Source organism: Gobius niger (assembly GCF_951799975.1).
Source record: "Gobius niger genome assembly, chromosome: 18".
NCBI lineage: Eukaryota > Metazoa > Chordata > Actinopteri > Gobiiformes > Gobiidae > Gobius > Gobius niger.
The window spans coordinates 18,523,586-18,546,459 of NC_136869.1; the positions used below are offsets into that span (position 1 = coordinate 18,523,586).

At 41.8% G+C, this 22,874-nt stretch overlaps 1 protein-coding gene across 4 annotated transcripts in view; it reads right to left on the bottom strand.

The window, feature by feature from the left end:
- The window catches only part of dlgap1b (discs, large homolog-associated protein 1b), an 89,805-nt gene that overhangs the window by 56,468 nt on the left and 10,463 nt on the right, over window positions 1-22,874 (bottom strand). For 3 of the 4 annotated variants that reach the window (XM_079576055.1, XM_079576053.1, XM_079576056.1), the window contains exon 2: window positions 1,915-1,993. The gene's annotated coding sequence lies outside the window, so the exon portion shown is untranslated. The remainder of the gene's footprint in view (window positions 1-1,914; window positions 1,994-22,874) is intronic. The other variant, XM_079576054.1, reaches the window with a different exon arrangement.

Here is a 22,874-nt window from a genome sequence, read left to right on the forward strand (position 1 = left end):
CCAAACACGAGTCAATTAAAAAGCCCGACACCTGTTTGCTTTGTCTTGCAGTATCTTAAAAAAAAAAAAAAAGCCTTACATCTTACGTGCACAGTGTATCTAATTCTAAGGCCTTATTAACCAATTAACGCACTCCACTCCAGCACCATTTAACACAATAGTTTCCACATTATTTGGCTTTTACAGACACAGGATTTGACTATAAGCCTGTCATTCATAAACAGAACCGAGCTGATAATCAAAATTCATCATAGAGTCCAACAGTTTACAGTACTTATATAAGTATATGGTTCAATCTGTACCAACACAATAATATATAACAATGTTGAGACCATGTTTTTAGCAGTACATAATTAATTTGCCGTCTAGCTAATGTGGTAAGCACTGTATATGCTACACTGTTTGTGTAAATAAACTATGTACACCATGTCTAGTTAGCTTACACACTGATCTCTGCCAATTGTCAAACCGGTTGTGTTACCGGTTGTCACAATACCTCCTCCCTGATTCTACAATTAGTGAATGAATTTCAAGAGAAAACTGTCAGCATATCTTATACTTGGATGACAACACCACCTCAAAGAGCGTACACTTGGTATTGCTCACACTTTTGGACCTTGTTGTGTGTAGCTCCATCTGCTGTGTCACCGCTCATCAGAGCAGAAACGGGACAGTTTGGACCAGGCGACTGCTCGAGCGAGACCGTGTGTTGTCACACGCATGCTCATCTGTCCACCTCCTCTGCTCCACAGCGGCTCTGCGCGCTCTGTTTGTCTCACTCTGCCTGTGCCTGCCTGCCTGTCACCCCCATGACAAATGCGTCCCCATAAAAGGTGCACATAAAGTTGTCGCTGACGCACGGGGGGCGCAAACTAAAGGTTGCAGGTGAACTGTGAGTGTGAGGAAATTGACAGGTAAAAGTATGTGACGTTAGCGGAAGGCTGTTCTTAATGCACTTTTACTTTGGTCAAGTTAAAGCAAGATTTGGAGGAAAGAAAGTGTTTTTACTAACTCCCTGGGAAACAAAGCCTAGCGGGCCAAGGTTACAGCTGGATATTGGGGGATGCAGAGGGAAAATAGATTTGTTTTTCAAAGGTTTTATGGGCCAACTCATAATTGCTCTTGTTTGGTCCTTTCTGGCAGCTGGCATCTCCGATGGCCACTGATTTTCCTGCAACAAACAAAGTCTACCGCACTAAGAACACTCTTTTGTACTGCATCAAATTTGAAGTAAAAGCCAAATTCATTCACATTAGCCTCCTATTATGATAAATTATGAACAACCAGAGTGGTTTTGGCAACTGGCAATCAATCGACTTAATGAATGCAATGCAGAAGCCTCATTAGAGAACATTAGCAAGTTTATTACTTTATTTAATAGAGCATTTTACACCTTGACAACCCTGCCTATTATTTTTCTCTCGATTTAAATCAATATTATCATTGTATGTATGTGGACAGCAAGGCTCTAGGGATGCAAATTCAAACACATAGTCCAGTACTATTGCACTAATTGATGACAAAAACGTCATAAGGACCTCAGGAAGACTAGCTGGCTGTAAAGCACAGCTAATGGGGATCCTAATAATAAAATAAATGAAATAACCGGGGTGAAGCAATTATTAACACTAAAATTGTAAAGTGTTAAATACGCTGATAGCAAGGCATGTAAAGAGTGATTTCTTCAATAAAAAGCTTCTTAACATCCTGAATCTCAGTTGTCCATTGACACTGCATCGTGAACAAACACAGGAGACAGGAAACTACGCTCCTGGCTCCTCCTTTGGTTTCACACAGTTATCATGTCAGCCTTGGTGGCCACTAACAGCAGCGTTAGAGTTATATAATAAGTATATACTAAGATTCTATACCTTGACACGCTATTTAAAGCCAACCATCCGCAGAGCGCCTCACCTTTCTTATTGTCTCATCTTGTCTTCCTCCTGCGCTTAGTTCCACAGCTCTGGTCTTCCATGCGTGCACATTTTTCCACCTACAAACACATCAAAAACAGGAAGACTTGGTTGGTATAAGTCATCACAACTTTTCGGGGGTAGCTTCATCACTGGTCCAGTCGCCATGTGGTCCTGCTGTGCTGCGAGCTCCCTTTGGCGCAATCACCAGTGACAGGCGGAGAAATGGTGCACAACAAAAAACAGGCTCAAACACAATAGAAACCAGAAGACTGACAGATCACAAAGCGGCGCAATGGCTCTATTTCACAGCAATAAATTCAACTGTTCAAACACTTTGTCTTGCTTACTAACCTTACAAGTATTCTTAGTGTAAATCAAAACAAATGCATGTTGGTTTCAAAAATAGCACAAAAGAGGGAGGGGATGTGTGGAGAATTATTTGCCGCGAGGAAAGGGGAGAAGAGAGAAGGGGTGGAAATTCATTTTAAGCCTATTTGCATTTCTTTAAATCTAGTGTGCGCTAATTCCTAGAGGGGTTTCTGATGCGAGGTGAAGCCAAGCTTTCTCAGGGCAATGACTCACTCCCGACGAAGAGCTTCCCTTAAGAGCATCCTTGTCAACTTACGGGGGATTCGAGTTTTTATTAACGCGCTTACGCAACAGCTCCACATGCTTTGTAAAAGAAATCGAACCACCCAAGGAGTGTTGAGCGTCCAAAAGTGGCGGGTCGAGCAGCACGGGGCACTGGGCAGATGGTGGTCTGTCCAGAACACACCAGGCGGGTCGACGTGCACGTGTGGGGGCTGGCACCAGAAAAACAAAACAAGTCGGAGGGAGGGCACAAAGATCCCAGGGGGCGACATTTCATATGACAACAGGACAGGCACAACAAAGGTACTAAAAGCCAAACAGTGTGTCGGTGTAGGACTTTGCATAAACTAGTTTGTGTTTGTCATGAGCTGCAACTTTTTTCATTTAAAGGGGCTAGATACAAGTTGGCCATTTTATACTCACTACTGCCACCACAGGCCATACGTGTAACTGCACCTTCTATATTAAGCTTGTGCATGATTTTTGAGTGGCAGTGCAGGATTTTAGAGACAGTTGTGGTGAACGGGTCTGGGCTCATTCTACACATTAGGACATGGCTGGAACACATGGGGGAGGAAAATACTTAATTTTAACATTTTTAATCAGGCTCAAAGATAAGAGCAATTTACAGTTAGTATCAGGTCAGACTTACTGTATTTACTAGTCACACTATTGTGTCATACAAGGGGGAAGGAAGTAGTTTTGGGAAGCACCATTTTTCATTCTTTGCAGCCGTTTTCTGGCAGAATCTAAACTTATTCATCACACACCAACAAAGTCAAGTCTAAATCGAGTCCATATGGATGTTTTTTTCCCGCAGATTGTCCAGTAGAAGCTCTCTCTAGCGTTAGCATGTAGCACGATGCCAACAAAGTGTCATGTTAGCATTCTGTTATTTAGGTATTTTTGGGCTGTTGAACTACTTTGCTCCTCTTCATGTCTTTGTAGCTTTGTTGGGTATAAATAATTCAGCAATTCAGCATTTGATAAAGGGACTATACGGAGTTTAAAAATGTTAAAATTATGTATTTTCCTCCCCCTACATGTTCCAACAATGTCCTAATGTGTAGAATGTGCTCAGACCTGTTCACCACAACTGCCTCTAAAATCCTGCACTGTCACTTAAAAAGGTGTTACTTCGGGTCCGAATTGCCGTCATACACAAGCTTAATATAGAAGGTGCAGTTACACGTATGACCTGAGGTGGCAGTAGTCAGTATAAAATGGTGAACTTGCATCTAGCCCCTTTAAAGTAGTCTTAACTGCTTCTAACATGACCATATATGGGCCATTCCAGTGATGCCGTCTGCATCTATATCGCAAATCATGACATTTCTAATTATCTTTATGAAACAAAAGCCAGTTGGAGGTTATAAGTAGACAAATCTACAAACCAGAAAAATGGTGTGACTATGCCTAAAAGGATGTTTATATTTCATACAAAAACCAGACTTGTTCAAAGTGGCAAGTGAGGGAACGTTTTAGCCAAATAATGTCAAGCCGTGGTTACTGGTAAAGTATACACCAATCACATTTTAAAGAATGGTTAGTAATAGGTGTAAAATGTATTTCCAATAACTTTTATGAGACCAAATGGTCATAAAACAAAACAAGATTATATTGTTATTGAACACTTAACGTTAGCGTCCTTGCCTTGCCAGTAGGCCCGTGCCTGAGCTTACAACTTTCTAATTATGAATTCTGTTTTCCTCACAGTGCTCATATTTTCACAGCCGCCTTCATCTATTGTGATTTTATGGGTGACATCAAAGCGTTGAAATTCCGGGAGTGGTAATGGGCCGGAAAATGCATTTAATCTCAGTGTCATATGAGGTGAGGTCAGGAAGCGCGCGGCTAATGTAAACATGTTGACAAGTATAGCATAATGTAATACTATCAGGAGAGATGAAAGTGTCTGGAAATAAACTGCCTTGGAGTCAGCAGGGGAAAGTGGTAACAACTTGAGTAACAGATGAGATTTCACATCTCTCTGCTGTGTCCTGTCCTCTCCTCTCTGTCAATCACGCCACCTCTGCAGGGGAGAATTTCAATTTCACACTTGGCTGGGGTGCATAACACACATCACTTAAACACCAATGCCGTCCTGTGGGGGGCGACTTCAAAATGGATCAACATATGTATTCATAAACAACCCAGGGTGGAGCACCAATGACTGCCAGGTGATAATACATTTTGCTATTAACAATGTTGCACAGAGACGTTGAAGAAGACTTCCCAGTGCATGTTATCACAGATGACAGTGCTTGATTATTACAGGCGAGAAACTGCAGACAAAACTCTTAGGGTTTTGGGATATTTGCCATTTTAACATATAAACCTAAAAACAAAAACGAAATGCCTTATTTACACAATAAGCTCTCGGATTGTTGCAGAATTTCAACCATTTCTCCATATGGGCAGCACGGTAGCAGCAGCTAGCGGCGCTTGTGCTTCACAGCAAGATGGTGTTCATCTGGACAGGGCCTTTTTGTGTTTGCATGTTCTCCCTGTGTCTGCGTAGATTTTCTCCAGGTACTCTGGTTCCCCCTACCACTAAAAACAAGTACAACAGGTGAATCCTCCAGCCTGGCTCCACATCTGGAGATGGGTCCCCAGGCACGGCACTGCCATTGCCCACTGTTCCTGACGGGTTGCCCCAGCAACATCGAAGGATGGGTTAAATGCAGAGGATAAATTTCCCTACAGGAACCATGAAGTATACCTTATAGGGCTGCAACTAAGAATTATTATCAATTAATCGCTTGGCTGTGAAAGGTGGATTAAAAATGTATGTGTCAAACTTTTTCCCACACAAAGCTTAAGTGGTGCAGCTTGAGGACATGTTGATGCAGTAAACTCAAAGTGAATGTTTGTAGGAGGCTCTTTGTGTCTCATCCAATCAGAAGCAGAAGTAGCACAGACTATCTTTAAAAACAAAGTAGTTTTTTTCCATACTGAGAAATGTTCTTACTTGAGCTTAGACGAGTTGATGTGTACCTGTCTGGTCTTTTGCATGCCCTCAGTCCTAAAGAATTCTGAAGATATTACCGCGCGGACGTCAAAGTGCTCCTAAGGTGTTATTAGGCCTTACAATATAGTACCCCTTTTATCTGCTTAGAAAATCAACATGTTTAATTTTGTGTAACTATATTTGGATCGTGCAACTACTCACGTACCGTATTTAAATAGGGAAAATGTGGGAGAGCTTGGTCGCTTCTAACTTCACCCCGTTTGGCCCCATAGAGGAGAAGAGTAGAGGCTAAATGTTAACAACATTTTCTTTTTGCATGACTGAGCGCACGTGTAAAGACCAGACAGCTACGCATCCACACATCTAAGCTCAGGTAAGGACATATCTCATTATGGAAAAACGGGGGCCAGTTCCTGACCCAATTTATATGAGGGATTACAGTTTTTCCTTGTGATTTCTATGGATATTTATGGCTGGACTGCACAATTGCATTATCAAAATTACAAACAAATCTAAATTGCGATCACAATGGTCGTGTTTGTCAATGGCGGCATTTAAATAAATACAATGTCTTCAATCTGCAGTGATGCAAATGTTGTAGCATCTTCATGTGGTCTTGGTATGTAAACAAAAACCTGCTAACCGTGTACTTCAGACCTCCACAAAATATGTTCTGAAATGTATATTACTCTTGTGTTACACTGGTCATAAAATCTTTCATTTCTAATGTTTGGTTTTGTCACCACAGCAAAATAAATGACTGCCTCCTAGTAGTGTACAGCGATTTGCAAATCGTTTTCGCATAGATGTTGCAATGCCCCTCCGGTGGCACTTCTCTCTACTCGCTGGACTGTTATGCTATAACACAGTTACAGTACAGTATATCAATCTCAAACCGTGACTCATATCTAATGGCTTTTTGTGAGTCAACTTATATTATGCAGGTCCTATATTTACCGTAGACAATTCACTTTGCCCCAAACACAGTGAACTGGGAACAGATAAGGGTCCCTGTCTCAAGAGAAAACGATTGTGGCGTTCAATGTAATAAAGGTTCAGAGTGATTGAGAGATGAGTTTCAGGTTCAGATGAAAAGAAGCGTCACAGCATAAAATGAAAGGGGGAAAATAACAACAGGAGAGCCTATTGTTACACGGGTGTGGAAAACATTATTCAGATAATGAAGCTACAAACAGGGTGACTAAAAACCGCTTACAATGACAGGAAAAGGTACAAAAACATGAATTACATGGTTCAGCTTGCTAAAAATGCAATAATAAGTGTAAGCAAAAGTAAGTCATTTATTCAGAGTCATTTTCAAAACTGTTCTGAACTGAAATATTAATGTTAATCATAAGCTCCTTTATAGTGTGACAATAGTGCTAATCACTACATTCAGCAAAGAAAAACAAACACACAAGGTCATTACACAAATCCAACAGATTTCAAGTAGCAAGTATAATGTGACATGAATAGAACAAGCATTCAGATCAAAAGCTTTATACCTAAAATAAAAAATACAACGTCTGTCAACAATCTGTCCCTCTGCCTGGCGGTGGATGAGCCCCTCTGCGCGCATGAATCTGCCACGATGCAATCAGTGAAAGTATACATAAAGAATGAGGCTGGCGTGACCTCTGTGGGGAGGGGCTGTCTTGCGTGGAGCAGGGACTTGGGAGATGGCCGTTTAGACCCTGTCAGGGGCCGCTTTGAAGTGTTGGCAGATGAGGAAGATGAGGAAGGGCCGCGGATCAGCCAGTGGCCCGCCGCATTAACCCCCACAAGAGCAGAGCGGAGCTAGGACTGAGTCAGCAGCGGCAGCAGCAGTGGGCCCGCCTGTCTGCCCGTGCCATCCATAATGTGCACAGTGGAGGCGCACACAGCCGTCGGTACGGACCCATTATTCAGCGGCGCTCTGATGATGATGTGATGCGTTATTGGCTTCTCAAAACAGCAGGACGTCGCAGCAGTCAATGCGAGTCGAACGCTTTGGACAGAGATGGGGATAGTGGAGCAAAAGATAATGTGAAGAATAAACTTGTTCTCAATTTGCTCACCTAGTTACCCACATGTGAGCTCATAAGGAGGTGAATTTGGGCTTAAGAGAGCTGGCTTACTGCACGCTGCTGAACACCTCTAGTGACTAAACAGCATAATCTCATACGCACACAAGAATGAATCACATTATCCAAATACTGGCCGGAACAGCAGTTATATTTGAACGAGGGCAATCATTTGAATTTCCATGTGCGTAAACACAGAGAACAATGATGTGTGAGGATGTTGGTGTTGGAGGCCTGCATCTCTAAGCCAGACAAGACGAGAGCTTCTGTAAAACACAGCATTTCCCATACTGACCGCGTGACACTGGTTTACACATTACGGGACAGTGTCTCAGATTTCCACGGACAGACTGTACATTTACTGTCGAGCAACATCCTTTTGCTGCCGGTCCCGTCTCACACAGCAAAATCCATGGAAAACTTGCAGGCCACAGCACTCTTATCCATAATGCATGAGGAAAAGACAGGGACAGAAGCCCTTTTTTTTCTTTTGCTGTAATCCTGTTCAAAATGCACCTTACATCTCTTTGTGATTAAAATCATTCCAGGCTTTGTAACGTACAGGCTGCTTAGATTGCAACTGTAGAGATCATTCATGTCCACAAACATCCGCACACTCGGACCAACAGCAATACAAGTATGTTAGAAAAGGCTGTGAGATAAGGAGGGCTAAACCGAATGGAGGAGCACTTCCGAATGTTTGTGCGCGTTTTTATTTCAAGGGCACCGAGACCCGAGGAGGAGTATTTGCAATTGAAATGCGTGATCCAGAGGTGGAGCGCGCTGACGGCACCCCACCTGGTTAGTGAGGCTTCCAAAGGGCACACGTAATGAATTCACAGCGCCATAATCACAGTAACCGCACGCACATGACAGGTAGGCATTTATTAAAACACAGGCGGGCAAAAACAATGACCAAGTTTAATCTGTAATGAGTACAGATTTTGCAGTGAGAGGCGCACTTGAATACAGACCTCCACCGAGCACCGGAGCCAGAGTCTAGGAGACATACAGTACACATATCAAGCTTGTGATTGTGATGGCATTCATGGAAGTCAGCAACGTTTCAATTACTGTACTGTACTGTAGACACTCAGAGATCAAGTATTTTTTTACTGAGAACTCCTTTCTTTTACTCCACAATGTTTGAAAGACAATTACACGGGTCAATAAACTAAGCCACAAAGAACGCACTGGATTACGAACACGTTTTAAAGGGGATTTTACCATGACATGAGGATGGCCCGTCACGATATTTACTACATCGACATATCGTTCAATAAATAACAGATAAACGACATTTTTGGGTTCAATATTTATTGTCTGTAGATTTATTAGCATTTTCCTCTTATTTTTCCTTGTTAAACTTTGATTTCAAACAGAAGCTAGCTAGAGTTACATTATATTTCATGTTAATTGCAGCTTGTGTGGTATTTTAGGATGTGACAGGCCTTACTGCACACCCCAAAACCACACATATTGAAATAATATCCGGGAGAGGCAGGAGGGAAAGGGAAAACGCTGCGGTTTGCGTCAAGTGTCAGAGAAAGGCATAGGCTAGCAAAACATTGTCACCAAAGTACAAAGAAAGAATCGGGAACCAATTGTCATTCAAATCTTAGTGCTTTTGCAGAGACAGAAGATAGATGTATTTTCACAAGCCAAACCTTGGAAGCACCAAAGTCTATGGATTTGACCAAAAAGGCTGACTCGGATCACAGCCTATATCAAAAGCATGCGTCACAATAGAATAGAGTGCTGTAGTCACACCCCAAAAGAGACATATGTTGCTTCCTTTCAAACTAAAACCCTATTTTGTTACTGGCTCACAAAGCTCTTGACACATATAATCATACAGCAGAGTGTCTTGCCCAGAGAGAGTGGGGATTGAACTCACATTACTGACTGTTACTGGTCCATCAGCCATCTTTGCCAGCGACCTGTTGAGAGGGCTATAGACCGAGAAAGCCACGATAACCGTCATTGTCTCTCCACGCACACATGCCGCTCTGACGCTGCTGTCACTTCACATTAGCACAGGGTGCGGGCTAAATCCTGGAATACATAACAAGAGCAGCCAAAGCAATCAGATCTAAGCCTAACATTTGGCACGGGCTGCAGAGGCCTGTGGAGCGGGTGTAGTGGAAGAGTAAAGGAGACATATGGCACATTAGGACCCACTGTGTGAATGCACTGGGCCCAAGACCTCAGCTGAATACCAATATGATCGGCACTATTGTATTGAGAAAGCGTATGCCGTATAGACTTCAGTACTTGATAGAGAAGAGTCTGAACAAGCCTTTACACTCTGCCAGTCTTTCAGCAGATGTACTACTGACATTTACCAAGCTTTTCTCTCACACATCACATTTTGAGCCCTAATACAGTAACACACATCATTTCAAATAACAGCGTAAGGTTACAACCCTGACCTAACTTTTCCAAACAGTTAGAGCACATGTGTCACAAGAGATGATTTAATGTGGCCTTAGAGGAGCATGAATTCCTGAGCATGTCAAAAAAAAAAAAAAGTGAGTCTCTAGCCCATTCTTGTGCCACTAGGGGACAGCTTAAATTTAAAAAAGGAAAGAATTCTACACGTGTCCAGCAGGGGGCACTGACATAATAAGAGATCAGGATATAAACAGCATATTATAGCCACGTGGCAAATGGTCAGTCTGCCCCAGGATGGTTGTGGCTACAATAGTAACTTACTGCCATGGAATGTGGAGTGAATGAATAATGACTTCATGTAGCACTTTGTGACACAGGCTGATGAAGCACAGTAAGTGTAAGATGTTGTTATTCATGAGGCCACAGTCCTTTACAATATATGCGGCCCACGATCCACCGTGGGGACTGAACGACTTCGACACCCCAGAGTTAGAGCTTACTAAAACATTTATTTCATGGCTGGGTTACACTTGCGTATGAAGTTCAAGTTAGTAACTGTCTTAATTCAGATAAGTAGGATAGAATTGAAGCCACATCAATGCTTCCCAAACTCCCTGTATTTGTAAAAAAAATAAAGTCTGATTTAATCCATACGTTGGCTCAATTGCGGTGGACAAATGGCTGAAATAGGACATTCACCGAGCCCGCTCTTTTGCCGTCTAAATTGTCAGTGTGTGTGTACCTGGAACACATAGATTACCTGGTGTCAGAAATAATAAGGCCCATCAATGTCAATGGGCTGGTGGCACGGGCTGAATGCGTGGACAAAGAGCGCTCTCCACCATGAAGACCGCGGCCACACTCATGGGTCACGTGCTTGGCTTCTATATCCACTCCAAGAGCTTTATGTGCCAACAAAGGGGAACAGCCTCGGCTCCACTATGAGAGGACAACCCTGCTAAGATGGAAAACTCCAGAACGAATGACATACTTTGTTTGTTGTTTTAGTAATAAACCAGAAAACACCAAATGGAGAGCACAGTGTAGTAAACCATTTCTTTTGTCAGTGGAACCCATTTTCTGCCTGAAACAAAACACATACACTAATGAAACACTCTGATTAATCGCCAGCGTTGCCGCCGTGTGAAAATCTGTTTCATAATAATGCTATAATAGCTGCATGTTCTGCTCAAGGGGGGGGGAACAAGGCTCGACTGTTCCTTTCCAAGCTTGTAATAGCAAAATTCGTAGAAACGGCTGCAGACACGACTTCCTCTCCACCACTTATTTTCCCATGCTAATGCAATAACCCTGAATGTACAGCGCGGCGTCTCCAGCACAAACCGTTTTATAGTCATTCCTGTCACAGCTCTAGTCTATACCCCCCTCGTTCATACAGTAGCCGCCCCGTCTTATCTGCTCCCTCTGCCTGCACGCTGCTCCCACAACCATATTGGTGATCTCTGCTCTCTCTCTCCCCCTCTCTTTTGTTCTCCTCCGTGCATAATCTTGTGTTCGTTCCTGTCCTCCGCTTTATTCCCCCTGGAGACAATCGCTCCCCATCGCTCTCCGCTCTTCAGTCAGAGTAACAGCGGCCATCTATCACGGCGATGTGTGTAACCCCGGGGCCATTCTGAAAGGGCTGGCACGGCCTCGGCTTTTGCGCCGCCGTAACCAAGACACTGTAGTAGTAATAACACAGAGAAATCCCATTAAAACGCCATTCGAGGGGTTCCATGCTGCACTAAGAACAGGGATAGCCAAGTCTATAATCGCATGCACAGGAAGAGCGAAAAGATGAATTAGCAAAGGTGACAGTATGGAAGTGCAATGTCCCCTTTGTGAAGGAAGGTTCTGAAATACTTATGATTCCAGCATAAGTTGAGTCGTTCTTGACATGAGAGCGTCCAATGCCAGAGATAGCGATGTCACCCATAGAATCTACATCATGTGCCGTCCAACTACGAAGGGCAGAGGCATTATTTCGGGAGTCAGCAGCAAGTTTAATTCAGGTTATGTGAAGAATATAGTAATTACGCTCAAACAGGCACAAGTAAGCACAATCTAGTAAATTTAGGTGTTAAATTATCTATTCAAATTTAGTTTGAAGCCTTAAAGGGGCTAGATGTAAGTTAGCCATTTTATACTCACTACTGCCACCTCAGGTCATACCTGTAACTGCACCTTCTATATTAAGCTCGTGCATAATGGCAATTTGGACCCGAAGTGACACTGTTTTGAGTGACAGTGCAGGATTTTAGAAGCAGTTGTGGTGAACAGGTCTGAGCTCATTCTACACATTAGGACATTGTTGGAACATGTAGGGGGAGGAAAATACTTAATTCTGACATTTTTAAACTCTGTATAGTCCCTTTAAAGACGGAGAATGAGGTCAATATAAGCATTGAGTAAGCTAAAATAAGCTCCTCCCATTCCCGCAGCCACTTGCTCCCCTTTGCTACACAGCTGTGTCAATAAAGAGGAAAAAAGGAAAACGGCTCGGCTCATGTGGCTGATGAAGCTTAGCAAGAGATCGAGATGTATGGAAAGCATTTCCTGGATACAAAGGACCTCAGGATGAGCTTTTAGGGCAAAGGAGAAGTTTTTTTGGAGCTGTTGCCACTGGAGAAGATTCAAGGATTACTCAAAGATGCACAAGCTCAAAACATGGCTCCAAGTAATCGATTTTGATTCAAAAAGAAAATATGACAATTCCAATCCAAAGAAAAACACAAATAGATATTTTCTCGTCGGTTTTCTGAGTGACATGCAAACAGCGGTCGGAGAGGCGAGGGCGCGCTGTGATTAAGCGGTAACACAAGCACACGGCTCCAATCAGGACAAATCAATGTGAACTAATCCGGTGCCAATTAAGAAACTGCATGCGCTCCAGCGGCCAGAGCCTAATTTAATTTATGCGCAAGTTGTAGCTGTGAAGGGATTGATTGAGAGTTCTGGTTGCAGGCCACACAGATGACAGAATTGACCCAAGTGGAGGATTCCTGTAAATCAGCAGTTTAAGCATTTTTGCAATGATTCAAGAGTTTTACTAAATAAGGGGGAAAACATGCCTCAAAATGGTTCATGCTACTTTTTATAAATGATAAATAAATATTTGATTATTACCCCAATGTGTCATGACGGTGAATGTGAGGGGAGTAAGAGCCTTCCTATCCGTCTCAGATGAAGTGAGCGCGACACATAAATGAATGAGCCTGATGCATGAGTGAAGGAGAGAAGTGTCCATCATGTCTGCTGTAGCCTCTTTAATAACAAGCAGCGATACATTATTCACAATCCGCGGCCTCGTCTGACCACAAGGCATTATGGGAAAATTAATTAAGGTGGTGCAAGGGCGCCCAGGGTTATCCACGAGAACGAGGCAAACAAACAGTTCTCACTAAGCATGCGACCACTCAAGGACAAAGAGCAAATCGCTTTTGGAAATATCAATATTGTAGAGATGTCAAGTCATTTTTATAACTCTGAGTATGTTTATTCTGTCATGAGCAGCAGAATAACCATGACTGCTCTGACCAGTGCTTGCTATAGCGCAGATGGGCAGCCGTGCCGTGGCCACTAGGGCTCGGACAATATATCTTTCTGTGACTTATTGTGATACGTCTTATAGGGAATGCACCGATCCGATATGTAAAGCATAAGTTACAATGATCAGATCACTTCATGTGAGCTGTTAATGTAAATTCGCTTGTCCCAAGGATAGTGTCAAAGATCCACTGATCCTTGTTAAATGTTATCCATTACTTATTTACTGTTTATTAATAGACATAATTCATAATTGATCTGTAACATCATGACAAGAAAATACTTTATTGATCTCACACTGGAGATAGGACAATTCACTTTTTCACTCAGAAAAAGCCACTTTTAAGAAAGTCTCTTGGTATCGGTTAATATCGGATATCGGCAGATACTCAAATCCCCAGTATCGATATCGGAAGCAAAAAAGTTGTATCGGTGCATCTCTAGTCTTTGGCATATTGTATAATTTCAATACCCCATGCTTTCTATGTGCAATTATATGATGGTGACTGACGCAAAATTTAAATCAAATGCTTATTACTTTAAAGCCACACCGCATAACATTTCACCAAATACAAGCATTTATCTTTTCACAAATATTTTGTAATTGAAAAATATCTTTAAAAAATTAACAAGCTCCATGGAGATCTAGACTAAAAACAGTCAAATATGATAATTAAATAAGTTAGGTTCTCATCCAAATCCATTCTTTGATTACAATCTGCAAAGAAAAATCAATTCTCTGTGTCTCATTAGGAGAATGTTTTGTATTGATGGCAACAGTATAATCAAAAGTGTTCCGTTCAGGGTTAGTGTTGTTAATAGCAGCTTATAAAGTGAAGAGAAGTGACAAGGGCTTGTATTACAACCACAGACATACTTTTAGTCTGGGTTGAGCTATTTATTTTTTATTTTCTAAAATTTAAGCATTAAAATTTCTTATCAAACTCAATATGAATTCTATTGGCCCCGCGGCACATAGGGCATTGAGACAAAAGCGTATTGTGAGTGTTTGGAAAAGCACAGAATTAGACTAATGCACTGTTTTAGTAGTAGTGGTTAGAGTGACACTACTACTAGAAACTATAATAGCAGAGCTGTATTCATAGCAGCAGCAGATGTAGAAACGCCGGCCATTTTCCGATTGGCAGTAATAGTAGTACTTGAGAACAGTATAGCCTACCTCCACTGTACACCTTTGTAGCGTTTGAAAGTGGGGATTGCATTGCATTAGGTATCAAAAGCAGATTGTTGGGAGCAGGGAGATGGAGAGGAAGCATATATCCCATTACCTCTGCAGTAAGTGTGGAACTCTCCTGTGCAGAGCGTAATAAACACTAGTCCTCCTCAGCCCCAGCTACAGGCCTGGGACTGGACTAGCTTCAGCTGAGACAGATGCTTTGTGCTGCTATCAAAGGAACCAACAGATTAGGTGAAGGGGGGGAGAAAAACTGAACATGCTGGAAAGAGAATAAGGATTGTGCGGAAGTCACCAGAGAGCTGTAGTCTACATTTCTCCAAAGCCTGATGCTCTTTTAATCCTTTTCATAAAATTGGAAGGACGTAAGACAATAAATAAAGGATTGGAAGGGCGCTTACAGCAGGCAGACAAGCCAGCACTGCTTTGCATTGTGATCAAAAGCCAAAAGCCCAAAACAATCAGCCAAGTTAATACCTACAATCTTCTGATCAAACAATCAAAGGCAATGGATTATTTGTTTGTAGTGCAGACCTTTTTAAAGAACAGAAAATACTGTATAATAGCAAGAACCATCACGCACAAATGTACATCAAACGGTCCAGAGCAGGGGTTCTCAACTGTAAATCAAAAGGTCCGAAAAAGTCAAAAGGTCCGAAAACTGTATTATTTTACAAAATCAAAAGTGCATGATGGGAAGGAGGGCGTTCGAATCCCAGCTCCCACAGGTTGTTGAGTCCTTGGGCAAGACACTTCACCCACCTTGCCTCCAGTATCTGCTAACATTGGCGTGTGAATGAGAGAGTGTGTGTGGGCCTATTAATAAGTAAGTAATACAAGTAATAAAATAAGTCCATTTACCATTTAAATAGTAAAAATGTAAAATGCATTTGTGAATATAATAATTGAATCAGCGGTGCATTTTAACATGAGCGAAAAATGCCTAATATTGAAATTTATTTAAGAGCAAAAAGCAGCCGTATGAGGAGACACTGTCTGTTGTCAGTGAGCTCATAAAACGTGGCACAAAGGATGTTGTAGCAAGATGAAGGGCAGATCTAAATGTACTTTCTTTAGAACGTTCATTCACTATGATTAAGTTTATCCAGAATTACTTTTTCTTCACATTTTCATTTAGATTTTCCCAGATCATTGCTATATTTTCTTATTATGAACATACTTCAGACTCTAAAGTATGTTCATAGTCAGTCTGGCCTCAAATGACCGAATGCACTCTGTGACATACTAGTTGGCCACTTCAATCTATTAAAGAGGCCGACATGAGATATGCAGTGATTACTTAGAGCTCCTGGGACAGTCACCAATAATTGTCTATCCTTCTGTTACCCTGGCAACGATATTGTCCATTTTTATGGATGAAACCACTTTGCTATTACAACAAAATAGGCAGTCTCAGAAAAACGCATGACCAAACCACAGTTGACGTCAGCATTTTCCCCCCGTCTCGGCCCGTCTGGGGAAAAGAACATGACTAAATCATAGACTTTTTTTTTTTTATTCACAAATATGAATCAGTCATTTATGCCATGTAGCCTTCCTGTCGCCACTAGCTCTGTTACTGGACGGTGCAATGGGGGACACAATACGTCGGCAGGTGCTGTTCCTGAAGCTACACCAGTCGCCAACAAGCAGACTAATTTGTCCTGGACAGCTTTGTACATTTGGAGAACTGCAAAGAAACTGTTAAGACCAAAGACAGCCACAAAATCACAGGTCCAAACTCTAGCTCAGGGGCTCCCAGCAGTTCTCCAGCACTTGGGTAAACCTAGTATTAAGGCGAACTATATTAATTTTCTCTCTTTGTGTTGAAATAACCGTGATAGACACTCTTAAAGTGCAGATGATCCCCAGTACCACCTGAAGAATGTTAGAGCCCCTTCTACGTGCTTGAGAAACGCATTGAGGCTGCGTGGCTAATTTGTGTAGCTCTCTAATAGAATATAAAGCCGTGATGACGAGTAACGTAGCGGTCAGCAGTAGTGAAGGTGTTCCAGCCGCCACCAGATAATAGGATAACACTGGTGGAGGAGGCTTTGAAAGTGCATCACACGCTGCTATCAGTGTAAGCAGATTAATTTAACATTAGCTCCTTCTCGCGCCATCGTAAACTGCCATTATCATGCTACACTGTTTGCATAATTCCGCTGCTCCGCGCTCGTACATGTACAGTCGCTCAGTGGCCCCGGGCGCTTGTTCATATACTCCAAAGAACTCCAAGATCCTGCTTCTTGCATTTCATTAAACTTGAGTGAACTTTATAAAAAGGGGGTAAACAATCTTAGTGTGCACTCCGAGTGGCACTGTACTGTCCACTGTACCATGGATAATGCATGGGATATGAATATAATGATGAGAATGCAAGATAAAAGTGCAGGGCATCAAACAAAGTGGAGCAGACACATTAGTCGGTCTGTATTTAAAGTGCATATATGTTTGATTGTGCCTTAAAAATAACATTCTATAGGGTACCTCAGCTTGACATTTACCGTTTTACAAGCTAGAATAAAGTCTATGTTTGGTACCACTATGGTATCGTAAAAAAGTTTAGGTACTACTGGTATTGAAAAAAATCGATCCTCTTTAGATCCAAGTTAGATGCTGTTAGCACAGGGACAGCATTAAAGGAAGTGACTTTTTTTTTTTTTAAAGCAGTACTAAGTAACTCATGCCCCTAGAGGCCATAAGCGCCACTGCAGGTGTCGTAGCATCTTACGGATTTTTACTTTTTGTTTATTTGTTTATGAGAGTAAAGACTACGCTGAGGGAGAGAGGGATATTGTACATCCAATTGCACAATGGAGATTACTCAAACTTGGCTGTAAATACTGTTTAAGTGGCGCTAGCCCACAGTTAGCTTTGCCCGTTAGCCTGTTAGCTTCTTCTTTGTGATTCCATTAGTGTGTGTTGGTGACTCTTACCCGGAGGCAGCAAAGTTGAGATTGTGGTTTTCTGGCCAGAGACACCAGGGGGAGATGAAAGACCCCCCAATTATCCCATCAAGTATTGATATTACCCCCAGTATTACCCCCAGAGGGACTACGCAAAAGATTTATTAAGTTTAACAAGTTACTTAGTACTGCTTTAAACTAAAAATAAATGATTTGCCAATTCCTATTTTTTTTTATTTTTCTTTTTTGGCCAATGTTAGGCAATATTTCTTATTTTTGCCCCAATTTTATCTAATTTTCCGCCTCATTTTTTGCTCATTTTCATTATCATGATTTTTTTACACAATGTTTCCTTATTTAATCAAAATAATACTAATAATACTAATACTACTACTACTACTACTACTACTACTACTACTAATAATAATAATAATAATAATAATAATAATTCATAAGTCTTATATAGCGCTTTTCCAGATGCTCAAAGTCGCTTTACAATTTCGTGCATTATTCAATCACTCCATACGTGGTGGTGGTAAGCCTCAATTTCTCTCAGTTTTCCCTCAAATTATTCCCCATTTCATTCACATCTTTCCTGACATTGGAGACAAACCCGATATTGTAAATCTGCAGATCTTCCACACATCATTGTTCTATTTTCTGGTTCTAGATGCAAAAAGTTCACATATCGGTATCGAAAGAAGAGTCTTTTCTCGCGTGGAGGTCCCTCTGATGGTAGCAGGGGGAAATACACACGATAAAAACAAAACAGGAGCCATCATTTTCAGCTGCTGACAAGCAGATGTTATGGACACTTCAGCATTCTTTTTTACACATCAAACAAAGTCGTAGGAGTTTAAGCTATGTCAACAGGATCACTCAAAACTGTGTAGGAATACCATGTTATAACACGGCAGAGAGGGAGAATAATCAGTTTAAACAGAGATGTCCTCACTCAGAAGTAAAAGGGTAATGGGAAGACTCTTTGTACACTTGCATACGATTATCCACATTGCACGATTTGCGGGGACAGTACAGCCTAAACAGTACATGCTCCATCTGGCTTCCCTCTCTCTTTCGCGTCCCCAAAGATGAACATACTGCCGTCCCATCAGCCTGTCCACACAATGTTGGCTGACATGAACTTGTTACCTCGTGCGTAATTGTCCACAACAGACTGTGGGTATATGATTAATGTGGCGTGGGAGGGAGGTCTGGAACGGAACGAGTGCTAAGTTGATGGTAAAGATACACCATCATTGGCCTAAATGTTTCTATAATACAATAAGCCACTTTAGACTGCTAGACAGATGCTTACGGATAATCATGTGAACGCATACAGTGGGCTGGGGAAATTTTCATAACCTTCACATTCAGAATTCATATTTATTTCATCAAAAAGTAAAACAAAATGTGTATTGAAACAGCACATAGTCAAACAGAAAGAATCGAAAGAAGTCTGAGCTCACAGTACATGCAGGGTGACCATAAGGAAGAATCATATCTATGATGTCACACCTCACATAGATCTTTACTTCACTGTTGACTGTGTTCCTCTTCAAGTTGTCCTTCACCGGCGATAGAGAGAAGAACTGGCCCTGATCTGCACCTCGGGCTAATCGGAAGTGAAGGAGGTCGGGATATCAGAGGGGAATTTAAAGGGGATTATAAAGCTGAAGAAAATGAGGCTTAGGAGGAGGAGCGCGACACAGCAGTGCACAGTGAAACACAAGCAAAGGTATAGGGCCTGTGTCTACAATAATTAGTTTAAGAGCATGACCTTTTGACTATCTGGTTTGCCATCGCACAAACAGCTGCATCAGGGACAAAGCGAGTCTTAAACGTAGGGTACATATTCACACTTACTTTGTTTGTTAAGAAATGTATGCCCAAATACTGATCAATACTAAGTAGACACTTAAGAACAAGAAGGGATAGACTGTCAGAAAAAGTTTAAACCCCATGATAACGATAACATTACAATGATTTTGCTTTAAGAACTACAACAGGGTATCAAGAGTTAATATTCAAATTGAGTTTTATCCTTTGTATTGCAATTGACATGATATCATAAGATTCAATATAAAACATTAACAAGCTGAAACCCTCATTTCCACACAGCGGTCTCTTAATAATTCCTTTTGACATGTGCTTGGGGCAATCACAAGATGTTGACGCATCACACAGCCACGGTCTAGTTCCTACTGGCCTGCTGGATAGATCAATAGACACACATTGATTGTTGCCGCTCCTGTACTATATATACACGTATAACCAGGGGCAGTTTTAACAGGTCAACATAAAGGGAGATGGATAGGTCATCGTCATGTTTTGAATCAATAGGCTTTGGGTCTTTATTATGCTGTATTACACTGCTTTTCTGATTGGCTCCATCTGTTAAGCGTTAGCACAAAGATGTTTGGTAGCCAGAGAAGTGCATGATTAGATGCCCGAATGCTTGCTGTAATTTTTTTAGGGATGTGCTCCAAGTTTTTTGTTCCATTTATTGTCTGGCCCCAGAAAGAATGATCACTTCCAAGGCTGGCATTTGGAAACATGATAGACGTCAGAAGCCAAGCCAAAAAGTAAAGGTCAAGTAGGAAATCACCGAGTTTGGATCACGGAAGAAACATGGCTGCAACTGGTTGCATAACCTTCCAAGTTGAAATAGTGCTACACAAATCACCTGGGATTTCTATGTTAATACTGGGTTCATTTGAGAGTTAGAATTCTAATCCCTTACCCTAGAAATATATATCTTATTTAATGTTGCCAAAATCCACTTTTTTATGAAATGCCACATTGTTGGTTGTTGTATAAGAATAATAATGTGACTGTACAAATTATAAATTATTCTGACTCCGATTAACCCTGCACCCTTACTTTTTGCAGTCAACGTCATTACACTTTGGCAGTGACGTCACTCAATCCGCACCCAAATACTCGTGACGTTGCCTCCATGCATCCCCTCCTACACTCAGCATCACTATGACAGGGACTGCTCATCCCGCTGCCGGCTCATTCGTCAACACTGGCCCAGATTCCTGCAGATTATACAAATGACCTCATCGTGTGCGTTTGCCGCTTTGGTGTGCGTTTGTTTTTGTTAGCAAATCATGCTGTGTGCTCTGCTCTCAATAATCCAGCACTCCGCACTGAAAAGAAATGGCAAACTGGTGGGAAAAGTTCTGTGGCCGTAAGAGGTCAAAGCAGTGACTCTTCAAGTAGACGAGGCGCATGTGTAACTGTGCAGGCCAGTGAGTATGTGCACACCTCCAGAGATAAGGAACAGCGCAGGGGAAACAGCACTCTCATGCGAGGAATTTAGAGCAGTCTACTGGAAATAATCAGCGGGTTTTCCTTTTTAGTAGAAACTACCCACAGACGAACATGAGCTAAAACAATTTGGAAAAGCACTCTGTTGACTGCTATAAAGCAATTTTATCCTCAACAGTCACATTTCACAAATCTGTCTTGTAATGTCAACCATCCAGTGAAACAATTCACATTAATCCTTCACCCAAGGATCGTTTGATCACCATTTGATCGGATTGCTTTACTGTAGTAATTGCTTGTGTATCTCTCCAGCTCATGATAATTAACAGAGGACATATGGATAACCCAGAAACACAAACCCTATGGCCACAGCTGTCACACCACCCGAGCTTCTATCACATATAAATTATAGAACAGCCTGGGTCAGTCTATCTGTCAACAAACATACAGTAGTTAAGAGACAATGTTATGCTTTATTCTGGCTTTTTAAACTACTTGGGTATTTTTGGTAGAGTAGTTTCACTTAAAAACACCAGTGCAGGTTTGTTTTTGTTGAAGATATAACATTGTGACATGGGGAAAAGCTCAAAAGTGATTATTTTGTATAATATAAACCCCTTCACAACAATGAGAACACGAAAGCGTCTCTCGAAAATCAAATTTACGGAGGATGATAAGGAGCGTGAGAAAAGCCTTTGCTGGAGTGTGGCCCGCAGACGATCTTTTCTCACTTCGCTTATTGGAGCCTGAGAAAATGCCCCGGTTCGACACAGCTATCCGGAGCTATTGGCTGCTGATGACCCTGACTAAGCCGTTTTCTGCTGCCTGTGCACCCGTCTCTCTGCCAGACCAGTGGAGGAGATTTGGATGTTCGTGCGGCTGCCAGTATTTCATGCATGTCTGTCTGTCTAGAGCAAAGCACCCGCTTCCCGCAGCTACTTGCTAATTGTTGCATAAAAACTCGCCTTCCGTCCATAATGCATTAGATCCATCGCATTGTGAAGGGACAATGCAATTAAATTCCCTGCTTTTGGCTCTGCTAAATAAGTGAGGAGAATATGTGCCTCTTTGCATTTTCCACTTCCACTTTTTTTTAGGCTTCTAAAAGTATGACCCCAGCCAAAGCCCATTTTATTCAAGTGCAATGAAACGCCTGTCTGGAAGGAAACATGGAAGTGAGTGAGATGGAAATAAATATTCTACTGAAGGGCAGAAGAAACTTGTTGAAGACGAGTCTCACATGGGACATGGCAACGGTCTTTCAGCTGCGTGACTGCTTTCTCTCGCTCTCCTTCTCTCCATCTTGCCAGTCGGTCCATTTCCAACTTTCTGATCAAAAGCAGGAGCATCTGGCCCAGCTTAAAGCTCATTTCTACCACAAGTTTGGTTTCCTTCCTATCACAAACTCTTATTTTCAACATGTCGCTCAAATGTGGAAGTCGCTTGAAAATGTCTTGTATCATTCCAAACAAACTTTATAACTTCTCTTACGTTCTTCTGCGTGATGAACCATGCGTTTCTTTGATTGGTTAATCTGCCTGTCAATCATGTCCACAGTATAGGAGAATTGTGTACAGTAGCTATTCCCCCCCCCGTTCTTATCTTTCTTTCTCTCGCTCCCTTCTTTCTCTATTGTTGACGCAAGATCTGACGTCTCACTCACGTAGCCTCGTGTTACGACAGAGAAGAAGGCACCGGCTGCAGTGAATGACTGGCCTTCAACAGAACAACATTCCTTTGATGTTGAAATGCATTCAATCATTTGAAGGATGTTGATGGTAATATGTGGCATTGTGACAATATAGGTCGGCATGTGGAGTATTTGTGCAAAGACAGTATGGGCTGGAAATTAGATAAAAATATTAGATAGATGGTAAAGGCGTATATTTTTAAACTGTGGCATAGGATCATGGGAACATCAAAGGCTACTGTGAAAATGATTATATTTTTTTTATGGACTGCTTAATTATTGCAACCTCAATCTTTAACATTTCAATTGTCCTTTTACTAGAA